Source organism: Lepidochelys kempii, chromosome 2 (genome assembly GCF_965140285.1).
Source record: "Lepidochelys kempii isolate rLepKem1 chromosome 2, rLepKem1.hap1, whole genome shotgun sequence".
NCBI classification, from domain to species: Eukaryota; Metazoa; Chordata; order Testudines; family Cheloniidae; genus Lepidochelys; species Lepidochelys kempii.
In genome coordinates this window covers 142,241,900-142,257,695 of record NC_136381.1, presented here as the reverse complement: position 1 = coordinate 142,257,695, position 15,796 = coordinate 142,241,900, and positions in this window count along the sequence as shown.

The following is a 15,796-nucleotide window of genomic DNA, read 5'->3' as shown; positions in this document are numbered from 1 at the left end:
CTTTGTTTCTCTCCCTCCTCCCAGCTTTTGAAAGTATCTTGTCTCCTCATTGGTCATTTTGGTCAGGTGCCAGCGAGGTTACCTTTAGCTTCTTAACCCTTTACAGGTGAGAGGAGTTTTCCCCTGGCCAGGAGGGATTTCAAAGGGGTTTACCCTTCCCTTTATATTTATGACAGACTGTTTCCTTTTTTGTTTGGTGGAGGATCATCCCTTAAGCCGACCCTCAGGCCTACCCTGAAAATACGACCAAGGGAGCACAGAAGGGGAAAGGCAAACCCTGCCTGCTTAAGGCTGATTACCCCAGGCCTGCCATTGCCAAAGGGGGAAATGTCAAGTCTGGCAAGAGAAAAGAAGTGCCTTCCCACAATACAGATGAAAAAGGAAACACACACAGGTTTCTCATTAATCACAGATTTCTGACAATCAGTCCTCTAGTATGAATTTTTGACTTGTGTATCCTTAATAAGGAGGAATTCCAGGTTTAGGAAAGATATAATGGCTTATTTTATTCCCAATCCGTTACATCGTGCAAACCAAGAACATGTGACGTTTCAAAGTGAAGCTGGTTTCATCTTTTCTTCATGTAACTAGTAAGACCTAATCCGAGAGTATATTATTACAGCACTCTAAAGTTCACTATTACCTAAATTATTTAGACAACCAAAAGTATAATAATTAGTCTTTTAAATTACAGACACAAACTAATTATTATTGTTTGGTCTCTGCTTACTTGTAAGAATTTAGGTGATGTTTCTCTGCTCTTGGATATAAACTTATGATGTTTCCTGAACATACACTTTTAAAATGTGAGAATTATATTTAAGACTCATTGAATTTTCACATTCACTATACTACATGTTCCCCATTCTTTTACCTATGTAAGGAATCTTATTATTAATCTTATTCTCATGGAATGACTCAAACCTAGTCATGGTATAAACTGGAATGGCTCAGTTCTATGATCTTTCCAACAGTAAACTTCTTCAATGGGAATTTTGCCTGCCTGGGGACCAGCGGAATCCAGCCTGAATATTCTAATTTCCTGTCTTGTTTCCTGCAATAAACTTTGAATAGGTTCTGCTGATAGTCATAGACTATTAATATCTGGTTATCTGTTTTAAGATCATAATCATATTTTCTTTTGTCTTCATTACAAAACCCCTACGTACAGCATTTAACTTCAGTGCAATACATTATTGTCTTCATTTCAATTGGCGATTGTAGCCTGTGCTCTAAGGGTACATTTACACTGCAGCTGGGAGCAAACCTGCCAGAGTGAGTAGACAGATGTGTGCTAGCTAGACTCGAGCTTGTGTACTCAAGTAGCACACAATAGCAGTATGGACATTGTGGGTTTGGCTCTTAAGCCCACTCAGCCACCTGGATCTGCACTCGGCTGATTAGCTGGAGTCACCAGCAGAGCCACAAAATTGACACTGCTATTTTTGTCATGCTAGCTCAAGCCCTGCTGGTGCAAGTCTGTCTACCTGGGCTGGGAGGCTCTCACCCAGCTGAAATGTAGACAGGCCCTTTACACACCTAATGGAAATGCCTGTTTCATCCTGGTTTCTTCACAAATTCAGATCTTATGTAGGCATGTATTGTAAGCTTTCTCTTGTGTGACCCTTTGACATAGAATCATAGAATATCAGGGTTGGAAGGGACCTCAGGAGGTCATCTAATCCAAACCCCTGCTCAAAAGCATACATCATCATACTTGGATCTGCACACTGACGTGCATGTGGAGAAAAATCCTGTTTGCCTTACACAAATTGTCTCTGTTACATTACATTCCACATTCCTTATGAAAATATGCTTATGATATGGATATGACATAACTGAGATGTGCTTTATGTAAGATGGGTCTTTCAAGATATAATTGGAAAGGTTATGATTTACTGAATGCGATTATCCAATTTGTATGCATGTATCATTTCTGTATCTAAAGTTAGGAATATGGACTATGTAACAATTATAACTGGGTGCGCATTGGGAAGACACCCACCAGACGGCAGGCCATCAGATTTGATGGGCCATTAGGAAGGAACAACAAGACTGTGAAGGTACTAATCTCTCTCCCTCCTGGGACGTAACTGTGGCACTATTAGGGCAGGTGGCCTTGTCACCTGATACTAAACATTATCTTGGACTTCTTGTAACTTTCCACTGAAAGGGAAAGGGGGGCAAGTTTAGGAAACAAAGGATTCCCGCCTTATGTAAATCTTATTTAAGGATGGGGAGGAAGACAACCGAGACCTTCCTCTTTTGCCTACCCAAGAAAGAAGACTGCTGAAAGTGCCTGAAGGGACAAAGAAACCAACCTGAAGGGAAAGGCAGGGGTGAGTCCAGACTGAGGCAGGGGTCCAGTCTGTAAGAAAAATAACTGGAACTCAGAGCTACAGAAAGTGCACAGAGTATGAGGGGGTGAAGGAGAAAGAGTCTTTCCTGCAGAACTCAAAAGCTTTGAAGTCTATGGACTCCCCTACCCCAAATCTTGCACATAGCACTAATTAGTAGAATGGTGAAGCTTGTCCTGCTGGATATTTGTCAAGGGTTGTAGTGTAGTAATGCCCAGTTAGGTACATTATAAGGGCTTTACGCTTTTCCTCTTAGGTATCTGGATTTTGTGCACTGTAGGAGACAAAATATCAGAGTAGATGAACCATTAATCAATTCCTACTAGAAATTCCAATGTTCCTAATCCAGAAGTGCTGGATTAGCCCAAAGTGTTTTGTTGCCTCAGTTGGGAGTACTGAGCTCACCATTTATTTGGGGTTGGGAAGAAGGGATCAGGCAGATTTCTGCAAATAAGCAATAGTGATATGTGGAATCTCTCCTACCAATGTGTTTATATCACTCATTATTTCATGCAAATTAAGAATTTGATTACCACTGATCAGCATGATATGACATAAAAAAACCATACGCTTTATTAAAGAAGATGAGAAAAAAGCATATTGCACCATTGCGTAACACTCTTGCCAGAAATGGGAAGAAACTTTTATTAGGGGTCCTATTTCATGTGCTTTCTTATACCCCATCTATACTAGGAATTAGGAAACTAGCCCATATCAGCCACTGATGATCAGTAATAGGTCTGCCTGAAGTATTGTAGAGAATGATTCACTTGCTGGTATAGGCAAGGCAAGACCATTTTTAGCACTGTTACGAAAAGCAGTTCACCATCTCACTCATACTTTTTGCAATAGTGCTGAAAATGATTTTCTCCCAGCTATACTAGCAGCTGACAGCTTCACTGTGCATTATAAAAGTATTATTCATGCTAAATGTATAAATGAGTTCACATATGCCATTACATTGGAAATGATATGAGAGAAGCTAGCATAAATGTCCTGGCCAGGATTAATCACTTCTGTGGTAGAAGAGTTCCCTGAACTCCTCCCAGGCAGCATTAGGCTATTCCGGAAGCTGAGAACAGGCATGCTCACAATGCCTAACAGAGGTGAAAAGTTATGAGAGAGGGCAAGAAGCTGAGAACGGGAATGCTCAGTGCATGCCACAGGCATAAAGTGCTAAGACTGGAAGGGAAGGAGGAGAATGCCTATGGAGAGGATTGGCACAGTTTACACCTCTCATATGTATTGTTTTCAGCTGTATTCATCTCTATGGTGTGTCCTCATTCACCTGAGAATATCCCATTGAAACAAATGGGTCATTTCACATCTCTGTAAGCCTCCTATGCTGCAGAGGGTAAGCAGAGCCCTTTCCTCTAATACTTTCCCCTTCCCAAAGTAGAGTAGGAACTCTGGGGCTCTTTGCCCCCTTCCTGCCTCCAGCTGGCAGATGTGCTTCTTGCAGTTCAGCAGCTAACACCTTCTCTCCTCCTCAGGGCCCCTCAAGCCCTACCCCCAGTGGGGCATGGAGAGGCCAGAACTGGTAGCTGAGTGGGAGTGAGGTGTACCCAGGAAGCCTTCTTGTGCCTAGGGTGACCAGATGTCCCGATTTTATAGGGACAGTCCCGCTATTTGGGGCTTTTTTTAATATGGGCTCCTATTACCCCACCCCCGTCCCAATTTTTCACACTTGCTATCTGGTCACCCTACTTGTGCCCCCCTCAGCCATGCCCCTTCAATACCACAATGTCTTCAAAAACCAAGGGAAAATGCCAAAAATGTCATTAACACACAGTTAAGATTGCCTAGGTCTGCCTCGTTCCCACTCAGAACATGGAGGACGTCTAAACTTGGATCACTGAAGATCATGAAATAAATGGCTATTGTAATGTCGCGGGGACAGAGTGCTAGCAACAGCAGCATGGGGATCACTGGCATTGCTGCAGCGTGAAGAAAGCTGCAGGTCCAGCTGGAGGCAGTGTAGCACTTTCTGTTGGGGGATTATGGCCAATGGGGTGGTAATTACTAGGCTAATGACGTAAGTAGGAGGACATAGGTAGAAGGAAGAGGAAGCAAGGGAAACTCAGAAGGTGAGCTATGCTGAAGAGGCAGGCTGTGTAACAAGTTCATTCTACAAGCTGCCCATGTTATATTCTGTGAGTAAAAGAGCAAAGATGTGATAAACATACAGCTAAGGGTAGCATAAAATCCCTCCTTTGCCTGTAAAGGGTTAAGAAGCTCAGGTAACTTGGTTGGCACCTGACCAAAAGGACCAATAAGGGGCGAAGATACTTTCAAATCTGTGGGGTGAAGGTTTTTGCTTTGTCTCTTTGTGTGTGTTCTCTCGGAGACAAGGAGAGAGACCAAGCAAGTAATCTAGCTCCTACTGAATGATACATCTAACTTACAGAAATAGCGAGTAATAGCAAGGAAATGCGTTAGAGTATCTTTTGTTTTAGCTTGTGACTTTTTCCTGTGCTAAGAGGGAGGTTTGTTTTTTGTAACTTTAAAGTTTTTCCTAGAGGGGAATCCTCTGTGTTTTGAATCTTATTACCCTGTAAAATTACCTTCCATCCTGATTTTACAGAGGTGTTTCTTCTACTTTTTTTTTCTTTATAATAAAGTTCTGTTTTTTAAGAATCAGATTGGTTTTTAGTGTCCTAAAAACCAAGGGTCTGGTTTGTGCTCACCTGGTTTACCTATTTGGTTGGTAGATTATTGTCAAGCCTCGCCAGGAAAGGGGGTGAAGGGGCTTGGGAGGATATTTTAGGGAAACAGGAACTCCAAGTGGTCCTTTTCCTGAATCTTTGTCTAACTCACTTGGTGGTGGCAGCAGTACCCATGAAGGACAAGGAAGGATTTGTACCTTGGGGAAGTTTTTAACCTAAGATGGTAGATATAAGCTTAGGGGGTCTTTCGTGTGGGTCCCCACATCTGTACCCTAGAGTTCAGAGTGGGGAGGGAATCTTGACAAAAGGAATAAAAGGTACGTGTGGTGGCTAAAGCAACGCAACACACTGGGTAACTGAGGGAACTGTGACAGTCTCCCACACCACACCTTCACATGGACTTAGTTATACCCCCTCTGAATAATGTCCTCTGGAGAACAGTGGGGAAAACGCACAAGAGCAGCAAGGGTCACTTGCCTGGATTAGGATAAAGTTCAAAGTTAGGTCAGTAAGGCTACATCTACACTACCACGGTAAATTGACCTACACTACGCAACTCCAGCTATGTGCATAACATAGCTTGAGTTGACATCCCTTAGGTCGAGTTACTGGAGGGTCTACACTGCGGGCGGTTATTGGGAGAAAATCTCCCGTCGACTTACGTTACTCTTCTTGTCGAGGGTAGAGTACAGGGGTCAACTGGAGAGCGATCTGCAGTCGATTTGACGGGTCTTTACTAGATCCACTAAATCGACGGCCGGTGGATCGATCTCAGAGCATCAGTCCCTGCTGTAGTGTAGACCTGCTCTAAGTGAATGTGAGGTAGCTAAGCCTGATCTACACTTGACTACTTTGCTTAGTTCAGACAAACCTCCAAAGACCTGACAAATGTTAATTTCTTCTTCATCCTTGTTGTAAGGATTCCTATGGGACATCACCTTCCGCTACCCCTGACTGGGACTTGTGGTACACCATGATATGTCCCAACAGTGCTACAACTCTACAGAGAAACAGTGCAATATAGAGAGTGTAAAGCATTGTGCTAATGCCAGAGTCCTGGTGGGAACTGAGAATATGCAAGAGAGTGTTAGAATAGGGAGAAGCACTCTTTTATATTCTGCTAGCTTCATGATAGACCTAGTGGAGTTGGCCTATGGAGATGGCAATGACAGCTCTTCTAGTGGCCCTGTGACATACATATCATCCCCTGTACCAACATATTCACCACCATTATATGATTATGATATATTTTGTACAAAGTATGCCTTGTGAGGTATCATTTGAGAAGCCTTGATTTGATGAACCTCATTATCCTGCTCAAATATGTGTATCATCACTGTATATGAAGTTATGAGATTTTGCCATATGTTTGTTACTGAAACATGTTGTGAATCTGGGAAATGCCCACAGACTAGTTCGTCAGTCGCATCAAAAGGGTGACCAACATCCAGCCAAGTGTTAAGTGACCATAACTGGCCATTCACCAGCGGGGGAGTTGTAAACAATACATTTGCAATTCATAATGAAGGATAGCCAGCAGGTCGCATACACCATGGGACTGCCTAATCCCATCAGCATGGATTTTTTCCAGCACCTGGAGAAAGGTATAAATGAGGGACAGTGACATCACCACTGGGCCCTCTCTCTACCCCCATCTACACTGAAACAAGATGGCTTGAAAGACTTTGAACTGGGGGGGTTGGTCCAAGGCTGGGAAAGGAATCCATCCAGCCTGTATTAAGAACTGTGAAATGCCTACAACATCCAGCGGGGTGAGAAAAGCTGTTTGTTTCTATAATTTTTAGCTTGGAAAAATTTAGTATTTAGATTGGTATTTTTTGCCATTTCCTTTCCTTTTGTAATCAGTTCTGATCTTCTATGTCAATACCACTTACTCTCTTAAAATCTATCTTTCTATAATTAATAAATCTGTTTTATATTTAATCTAAACCAGTTGTTTTTGGCTGGAGTGTTTGGGGAATCTACTCAGGTATAAAGGCTGGTAAATATTTGTACCCTTTGATGGTATGGCTAACCTATTAACAAGCTTGCATTGATCAAGAAGGTCTTGAGCAGTGTAAGATGCACATTTTGGGGATCTACTTTCTATTTACAGTTCATGAGTGGCTGTGAGAGCCTGCATGTGACTTTGGTGGGTGTGCCTCTGCAAGCTGATGGTAGAGCGAACAGAGCCTGGAGGGGTTTGCTGTTCACTAGCACAGCAGTGTAGGAGACAGCCTGGGCAGGACAGTTAAAGGGTGCACAGCGGTTCCACAGTACAGATTGCACCCTGGGGGATGTCATACTCTGAAACTCTATACTTGCTTTTACAACTCTTTCATACCTTCCTAGATTTTAAGGCCTAGGGGGACTATCGTGGTCATCTACTGCATAACTTCCCATACAATAGGGATTCCTGATTCCTCTAGTTGCAGCTGCAATTCTCAGATGGCAGATTTTAGGTAACTTGCGGCAACTACTCCATGCATCAGTACAGCTACACGATGTGTAGAGTGTATGAAGAAGAATGATGTTATAGACTTGTGTCGAACACAACACCACACAGAAAATGGTGGATTTTGTTAGGGATGGGTCTAGAAAGCCTTCAGGGGATTCAGTCTTCTGTATCTCTCTGGGATACAGGAGCCATATCAATTCTCTGTCTCTCAAATTCAGGATAACCTCCCGTCGGTTTAACTTTATGGCTTTGTTTACTGCCAATATGTAAACTGAGGTAAAACCTCTTTTTTTTTGTCTAGGACAGACCTGTTTATCACCTTTACCTACGCTAGGCTGTCTTGTCTTAAACAAACATCATACAGAGGAAATTCATAACTTCCCATATAACATTTAACGCATGCATTTTATAATAATATTAATATCAGCATGTTATTAGCTTTCATATAATATCTCACCAGCCATATTTTGTACAGATATCGCAGTAGTCTGTAGGGTGTGAATATGGGGGTGCCTAGGGTCACACATAAGCCATAGAACTTCTCCAAAATAATTCCTAGAGGATAGCTTTTAGAAAAACATCCAATCTTGATTTAAAAATTTGGTGCTGGGGAATCCATCATGACCCTTGCTAAATTGTTCCAAAGGTTAATTACTCTCACTGGTTGAAAATGTCCAAGTTTTTTCCAGTCTGAATTTGCTCTTCTCTAGTCAGTATTAAATCTTTTATCGTCTATTATGCTGGGTTAAATACCAAACAGCCAATACACTCATTGGCTGCATAGGGGAAGCAAGTAAGAAGGAAGCTATGCCAGACTGTCAGTGAAACATTGGTGAATAAGTTAATGACCAAGGATCAACAGTGTGTAGAGAACTGTAAAGATATACTGAACAGAGCACTTGAATTTTATGAATGCAAGAGCAAAATGCAAGATGATGGATAGGTAATATGAATTAAAAATTTAATCCTATTCAATTGCTGTGCTATTCTATATTGCAACCAGAGGCGGATTTACAGTGAAACACAGGGTGCCCTGGCACGGGGCCCCCCAATGACAAGGGGCCTCAGGGCCAGGCAGCTGCGAGGGCAGAAGCTTGGTCCTGCCAGCTCCTGGGACTCCCGCTGCAGGCTTCGCACCCACCGGCAGCCAAGCTCCCTGCTCCCCCACCTCTTCCCCACCTCCTCCCCTGAGTGTGCCACGTTCCCGCCGCTTCCTCTCCCTCCCAGCGCTTCCCCCACTGCCAAACAGCTGTTTGCCAGCGCTCAGATGGCTCCAGGAGGGAGGGGTTGGAGTGGGGCCACAGCACGCTCAAGGGAGGAGGCAGAGAAGAGGTGGGGACAGGGCCTTGGGGAAGGGGGTGGAATCAGGGCAGGGCGGGGTCCCCACACTCCCCCTACACATATCCCTGACCCCAGCCTCCTGCCATGAGCCACTCAGAGCAGGGGGCTGGGGTGGGGGAGAGGGCTGGGAACACCCCCACAATCCCAGCCCACACATCCAGCCCCCTGCCCTCCCTGACTCCTGCACCTCCCCGTCCCTCCACCCTGAGCACCAAATGGGAGCTCCTGCACATCCCACCCACATTCCCACCTGCACCCCTCGCACCAAATGGGTGTTGCCCCAGGTAAGCGCGCCACACCCCAACCTCCTGCCCCAACCCTGAGCCCCCTCCTGCATCCTAACTGCTGGCCAGACCCTGCACCCTAACTCCCTCCCAGACCCTGCACACCCAGCCCTGACTCCTGCACCCCCTCACACACCCCCAGCCCCCTGCCCTCCCTGACTTCTGCCCCCCCCACTCCCAGCCCCACACCCCCTGCCCTCCCTGACTCCTGTCCCCCCCACACTCCCAGCTCCCTGCCCACCCTGACTCCTGCACCCCCCCCACATCCTCACCTGCACCCCTTGCACCAAACGGGAGCTGCCCCAGGTAAGCACTCCACACCCCAACCCAGCTCTGAGCCCCCTTCCGCACCCTAACTCCTGGCTAGACTCTGTACCCCAACCGCCAGCCTGTTCCTGCACCCTAACTTCCTCTCAGACCCTGCACCCTTAGCCCTGAGCCCTCTGCCACACCATAAGTCCTGGTCAGACCCCACACCACAACGCTTTAAATTTTTTTTTTTTTTTATAAAGCGCTCTTATCCAAAGCACTTTACAATAGTTAGCTAATGGTACAAACAATATTTGGAAAGATCATTAAGTGGTCTGCTGAGACCCTCAGTGATTTTCAAGTGGTCTGTGGAAAAATAAGTTAGACTGCAAAACAATCAAGGTATCTCACTTTATTTTCATTTAATTCCTATTACTTATAGGAGGAGGATGAAGGAAAAAAAGAATGAAAAATGGGGGGAGGTGGGAGATAAGAGAGAATGTTCTTTTCCTTGGCTGGGTCCCAAGGAGGGGCCCCAAAAATGCAGCTGAGCACAGGGCCCGACTAACTCTAAATCCGCCACTGACTGCAACTCAAGCTCAACTTGACATTATATAATTGACTCTATTGCTTGTGAGGAGGAACTTTATTTCCTACAAGACAGGCAGCAGCGTGAACTTCCCTACCCTGCTCTGCCCATGTACATCAACCATAATCTCAAAAGTATCTACAGATGAAAGGATAGTTCAATCCCAACCATGCACAATTTAGCCTCTTTTTTGAAGTCGTCAATCAGGGAGCTAATTCTGATCTCTTTCTACTAGAAACCACACTAATTCTTTCTGTATAGCTCACTGAATAGCCATTGGGCTTTTAATCACTATTGACCTGAGTCAGATTCACACCTGTGATCTAGTGTTGCAAAACTCTGTATCCGATTCATAATCCTCTATGCTGTTCAGTCCACATTTACATGGCTTTATATATTTTTTAATTCCTATATTATTTTAACAAAATATTTATGGGACCACACAACACAATGTCATACACGGAAATCCACACTTGTTCCTTCCTCCCCAAACCAGCAGGGTTTGGAGCACTGCCGAAGCACATTCAGTTGCTAAGGGCATGTCTACACTAAGGGCAGAGTCACAGTGCTGGGAGTTACAGCGCTGCTCAGAGAGCACTGAAGGGAAACCACTGTTGTGTGCTCACAGTCAGCTGCCTGCGCAATAGCGTGTTCACACTTGCGGCACTTGCAGCGGTATTCAGAGTGGTGCACTCTAGGCAGCTATCCCACAGAGCATCTCTTCCTCTTCTGCCAGTAAGAGTAAGGGAAGGCGGAGGAGGTCACAGGGCATCCTGGGACCAACACGTCATGAGTGGCAGTGGAGTTATTCCTTAAACTACACAGGCAAGAGGAATGTGACATTGATCTCACCACGCATAGTAGCTATGACGTGGAATTGCTTGTGGCATTCACAGAGGTGCTGACCACAGTGGAACACTGCTTTTGGGCTCGGAAAACAAGCACTGAGTGGTGGGATCACATCATGATGCATGTCTGGGATGATGAGCAGTGGCTGCAGAACTTTCGGATGAGGAAAGCCACATTCATGGGACTGTGTGATGAGCTTGTCCCAGCCCTGCGGCACAAGGACACAAGAATGAGAGCTGCCCTGCTGTTGGAGAAGCGTGTGGTGATTGCACTGTGGAAGCTGGCTACTCTGGACTGCTACTGATTGGTCACTAACCAGTTTGGAGTGGGAAAGTCAACTGTTGGACTCAAGTTGACAGAAGGCTGCTTGGCCATTAATCGCATCCCGCTTCTAAAGACCGTGACTCTGGGCAATGTGCGTGAGATTGTGGATGGCTTTCCACAAATGGGCTTCCCTAACTGCGGAGGGGCAATAGCTGGCATGCATATTTCAATTCTAGCACCAGACCACATAGCCACTGAGTACATTAATCGCAAAGGGTATTTCTCAATGGTTCTCCAGGTGCTTGTGGATCACCATGGGCATTTCACAGACATTACTGCAGGCTGGTCTGGAAAGGTGCATGACACATGCATCTTTTGAAACACTGGTCTGTTCAGGAAGCTACAAGCGGGGACTTTCTTCTCGGACCAGAAGATCACCGTAGGGGAAGTTGAAATGCCCATTGTGATCCTGGGACACCTGCCTACTCCTTAATGCTGTGGCTTATGAAGCCATACACGGGGCAACTTGACAGCAGCAAGGAGCGGTTCAACAACAGGCTGAGCAAGTGCAGAATGACTGTTGAGCGTGCTTTTGGCCATTTAAAAGCCTGCTGGCACTGCCTGTATGGGAAGCTGGACCTGGCCGATGACAATATTCCTATGCTTATAGCCATGTGCTGTACGTTCCATACTATTTGTGAAGAGAAGGGTGAAAGCTTCACTCAGGGCTGGACCGCAGAGGCTCAGTGCCTGAAGGCTGAGTTTGAACAGCCAGAGACCAGGGCTATTAGAGGGCTGCAGCGCGGGGCCATAAGGATCAGGGATGCTTTGAGGCAGCAATTTGAAGCTGAAAGCCACTAATATTTGTTGCTATGCTTGGGAGTGCAGTGCTTGTAATGCTAGGAAGTGATTGGTGCAGACAATGCAATATGTGGATTTAAGAGCTTTGCAGGGCTCTTTTTGCTTTCAATTCATAGAATAAAGATTGCTTTCAAACCAACACAATTTTTTTTATTAAAAAACGACAACCGGAGGAGAGAGTAAAACAAACAAACAAAAAAACCCATCAGCAGTGAGGGGTATGGGGGAAGGGAAGGTCCCAGGGGGAGGAGGGGGTCCAGGGATGGCTAAAGATTTGTGTATGTCGAGGGATCATATCCAACCTTCTCCTTTGGAGCACAATGCAGTGGATACTGTGCTTCAGCAGGGCCAAACTGCAGAGGGATGGGTGTTGAGTGCAGTAGGTAGTGGGAGTCCGCATTGCTGGACCGTGAGGGGGAAGGAGTGGAATGCCAAGAGTATGAACTGGAGCCAGAAGGTTGATAAGAGTGTGTTGGCAATGTCTGTGGGGCACTTGGGAAAGAGTTTTGTGACAGCAGCTGCAGGGGAGGGCGGGCAGGGAGCTGCTCGGTTTGAAGAGCTAGTATCACTTGGAGCGTGTCTGCTTGGCGCTCCATAACCTTTAAGAGCCACTCCTTGGCTTCACTCTGGTGTGCCACATTCTCCTTTCGGTCCCTCTTCTTGCTGTCCTGACACTCCTTCAATTCCTGTTTCTCGGCAGCGGAGTGCATCATAACATCACACAGAAAGTCCTCCTTCGTTCTTTGTGGCCACTTTCTAATTCTGAGCAGCCGTTCAGCTGCTGATAACAAAGAGGGAGGCTGGGCTCCCAAGGACATCTTTGTAAAGTTTAAACGCAACATTTTACAGAAGCAGTATTGTTTGCAACACAGAGACCACTGATTTAGTGCTTTAAAACACAGCCAGTACTCACATACCTATCACTAACTGGCTGACCCCAGGCAAGCACACATGAACCACAAGACCCCAAAATGGTGAGTAGCCGCAGGGGCAGGGTAATCACTCTTCCTGGACCCTGCTGTATACTGGGCATGTGGCTCTTGGGGAGAGCCAGCACTATAAGGGGGGCTGATAATCATTCCTGTTCCCACACTTTCAACAGGAGGTGATCATTATGGAAGATATCTCACTGCTGAGGATCAGCAGGGAATCAAGGGAGGGTCTTCTCCAAAACGGTGGCTTCCGTCCTGACCCCTATGCAGCTCACCTGTGTGCAGCAATGGTTGTCTTCTCCCCCGTGACAACACAGTGACGCGGGACAGTTACCATGAATGGGGCAAGAAACAAAGCAGCACTGCCAAAGAACCTGCGGCTGTGGATTGCCCAGTATCTCCACGAGAGTTTCCTGGAGATGTCTGAGGGAGATTCCCGTGAAGTGAGGGAGCCAATCAACAGCCTGTTCCGCCACTCAGACAAGGCATGTTGTGGGAGACAAGCCTGCTTTCTGCAACCCTCCTTCCCCCAGCAACTCGCTTCAGCGATTCCCAAAATCAAATCCACTTACCAGGCGCCTCCTCTCCCGTTTGCACTTTGCCAACATCTGACAGCTGTGACTGGCTAGCCTCCTCCAGGGTAGAAAAGAGCTCCTGGCTGCATGCATCTCTAATCTCCGAGTCATCCTCTGCCTCTGGGTCCCTCTCCCCCTCCACATCCTCGTCCAAGATTTCCTCCTCCTGGCTCGGTTCACTGTAGACTGGCACGCAAGCCACCAAAGTATCACAGTGGTCTTCGCAGAGGAGGTGGAGTTGCCACCGAGTATCACGTCCAGCTCTTTGGAGAACTGGCAGCTCATGGGCGCAACACTGGAGTGGCGGTTTGCCTCCCGCACCTTGTGGTAGGCCTTCCACAGCTCCTTCACTTTGACCCTGCACTGCAATGTGTCCCAGCCATAGTCCCTTTCTGTCATGCATCGTGAAATTTGTCCATAGGTATCATGATTCCTATGGCTGGAGTGCAGCTGGGGCTGGACAGCCTCCTCTCCCCAAATGCTGATGAGGTCCAGCAGCTCGGCATTGCTCCAACTGGGGGATCTCCTGGTGCGTGGAGCAGGCATGGTCACCTGGAAGGATGTGCTGAGACCACTGCACGCATTACCGAGAAAACAGGAAGGGGTATTTCAAAATTCCAAAGGAATGTATGGGGTGGGGATGATGGTTGGTCACCTGAGGGCAGGGCAGTAGAGTTCAAATCAATGACCAGAGAGGCGAGAACAGGCATGGTGGGACACCTCCTGGAGGCCAATCGGAGCGCTGTAATCACCCAGGGTGTCTACACTGGCACCGCAGCACTGTAGCCCTGTTGCAGAAAGCTCTACGCCTCCCATTGGGGTGTTGTTTTTAAAGCACTACAAGTGCGCAGTTTCTGCACACTAAGTGGCTTGGCAGTGTGTACACCTCGGGAGTGACAACGCAGAAAGCTGCTTTACTGCACAGAAACTTTCCAGTGTAGATGGGGCCTAAGAATATATGTGTGTGGGTTACCTTTTATATTGCAGTTAGCCAAGCACCCCCTTTTTATTGACTGAAGGAGCAATCCTAAGATATTTTAAATATTAAGTAAGGATTAGTTAGGATTCTACTTAAGTTATATTGGTTCCCAAAAATTTTCACAGAGTTTACTTAAATCGTGGCTTTTAGAAATTTAGGAATTGTACTAAACAGTTTGCTCTAGCCTTCCTCACCTCCCCCACTACATAAACTGCAGAGACCTGTACTCTATATAGCACGGATTGGCAATCAGCTTTTTGTACAATAGTAATAAAATCAGAAATGTAAAATTACTGAATGGAGATGAACAAATGAGCAGCACAGGAGGCGAAGAAGTCGAAGGTGTTCTTGAAATTCAAATGACTCACCTGTCAATTGCAATTTCGTTGTGTGGTGTGTAAAAAGCAACACTGACAGCTGCATGTCCCCTGGCTAAATCGCTTTTAAAATGTGTCCCTGATGTCAACATGCTAAGCTGCAGCTCCAATCTTCTCAAAGAGATGCTGATCGGATTAGGGGCCAGGAATTTTCTACATGTCTCTTTCCCTTCCTGTCAGCTGCTCCGTGCCTCCTCGCAGCCTTTCCCTACCCAGCTGAAGGGGGTGCTTGGGGCTCTCCTCGCACACCTGGCTGGGATGCCAGCCGCAGGGGCAGGCGGACAGAAGAGGGTGTGTGCAGCACGAGTTGTCATGGCTCCTCCATCCCAGGAGCGGAGCTAAGATGGGCTCGGAGTTTCGGATCAGCCGAACTAAACTACCGCTCCCGGGGATTTTTGCTCTGCCGGCGGAGGCTTGTATGTAGCCGTGTGCGGCGGGAAAACCCAGCGGGGCTGTTTCGCGTTGGGGAGGGGGGAGCACTGGGTCTGGGGCAGAGACGCGTGGCTGTCAGGCAGCGAAGGGGGAATTTCCCACCGGCCCCTCTCGCTGGAAATGTGAGAGCGGGAGACGCGCGGTGATTTCGGGGAGGCGGCGCTGCCCAGCGTGGAGCCCCCCCGGCCGGGGGCGCCGGGCGCCCGTGGGGCTCGCCCCAGCCTTCCCGGGAGCAGCTGGAGTCGCCGCCCCTCCCAAACACCTCCCGCGGCCCCGGCGCTGGGCGCCCAGCCGCCCGTGCAGCGGGGCCCCGAGGACTCCTGCGCCCGGGCCGGGCCAGCTCACTAACACCCCCGCCCGCCGCCGCCTGCACACCCGGGAGCTCCAGGATCGCGGGGCTTTCTGCCGAGATGGCTTAAAAGTGGAGAGAAACCCCCCCCCCCCGGGTATTTGCATCGACACTGGTCCCCCCCGCCCCTACACGGGTTTGGGAGACCGGCGGGAGGGAGCCGGGCCGCTGCTCTCAGCGGCTCGCGGGCTGAATTGTGGGGGGCTGAGGAGGGCTCAGGGAGTGCGCGGCTCT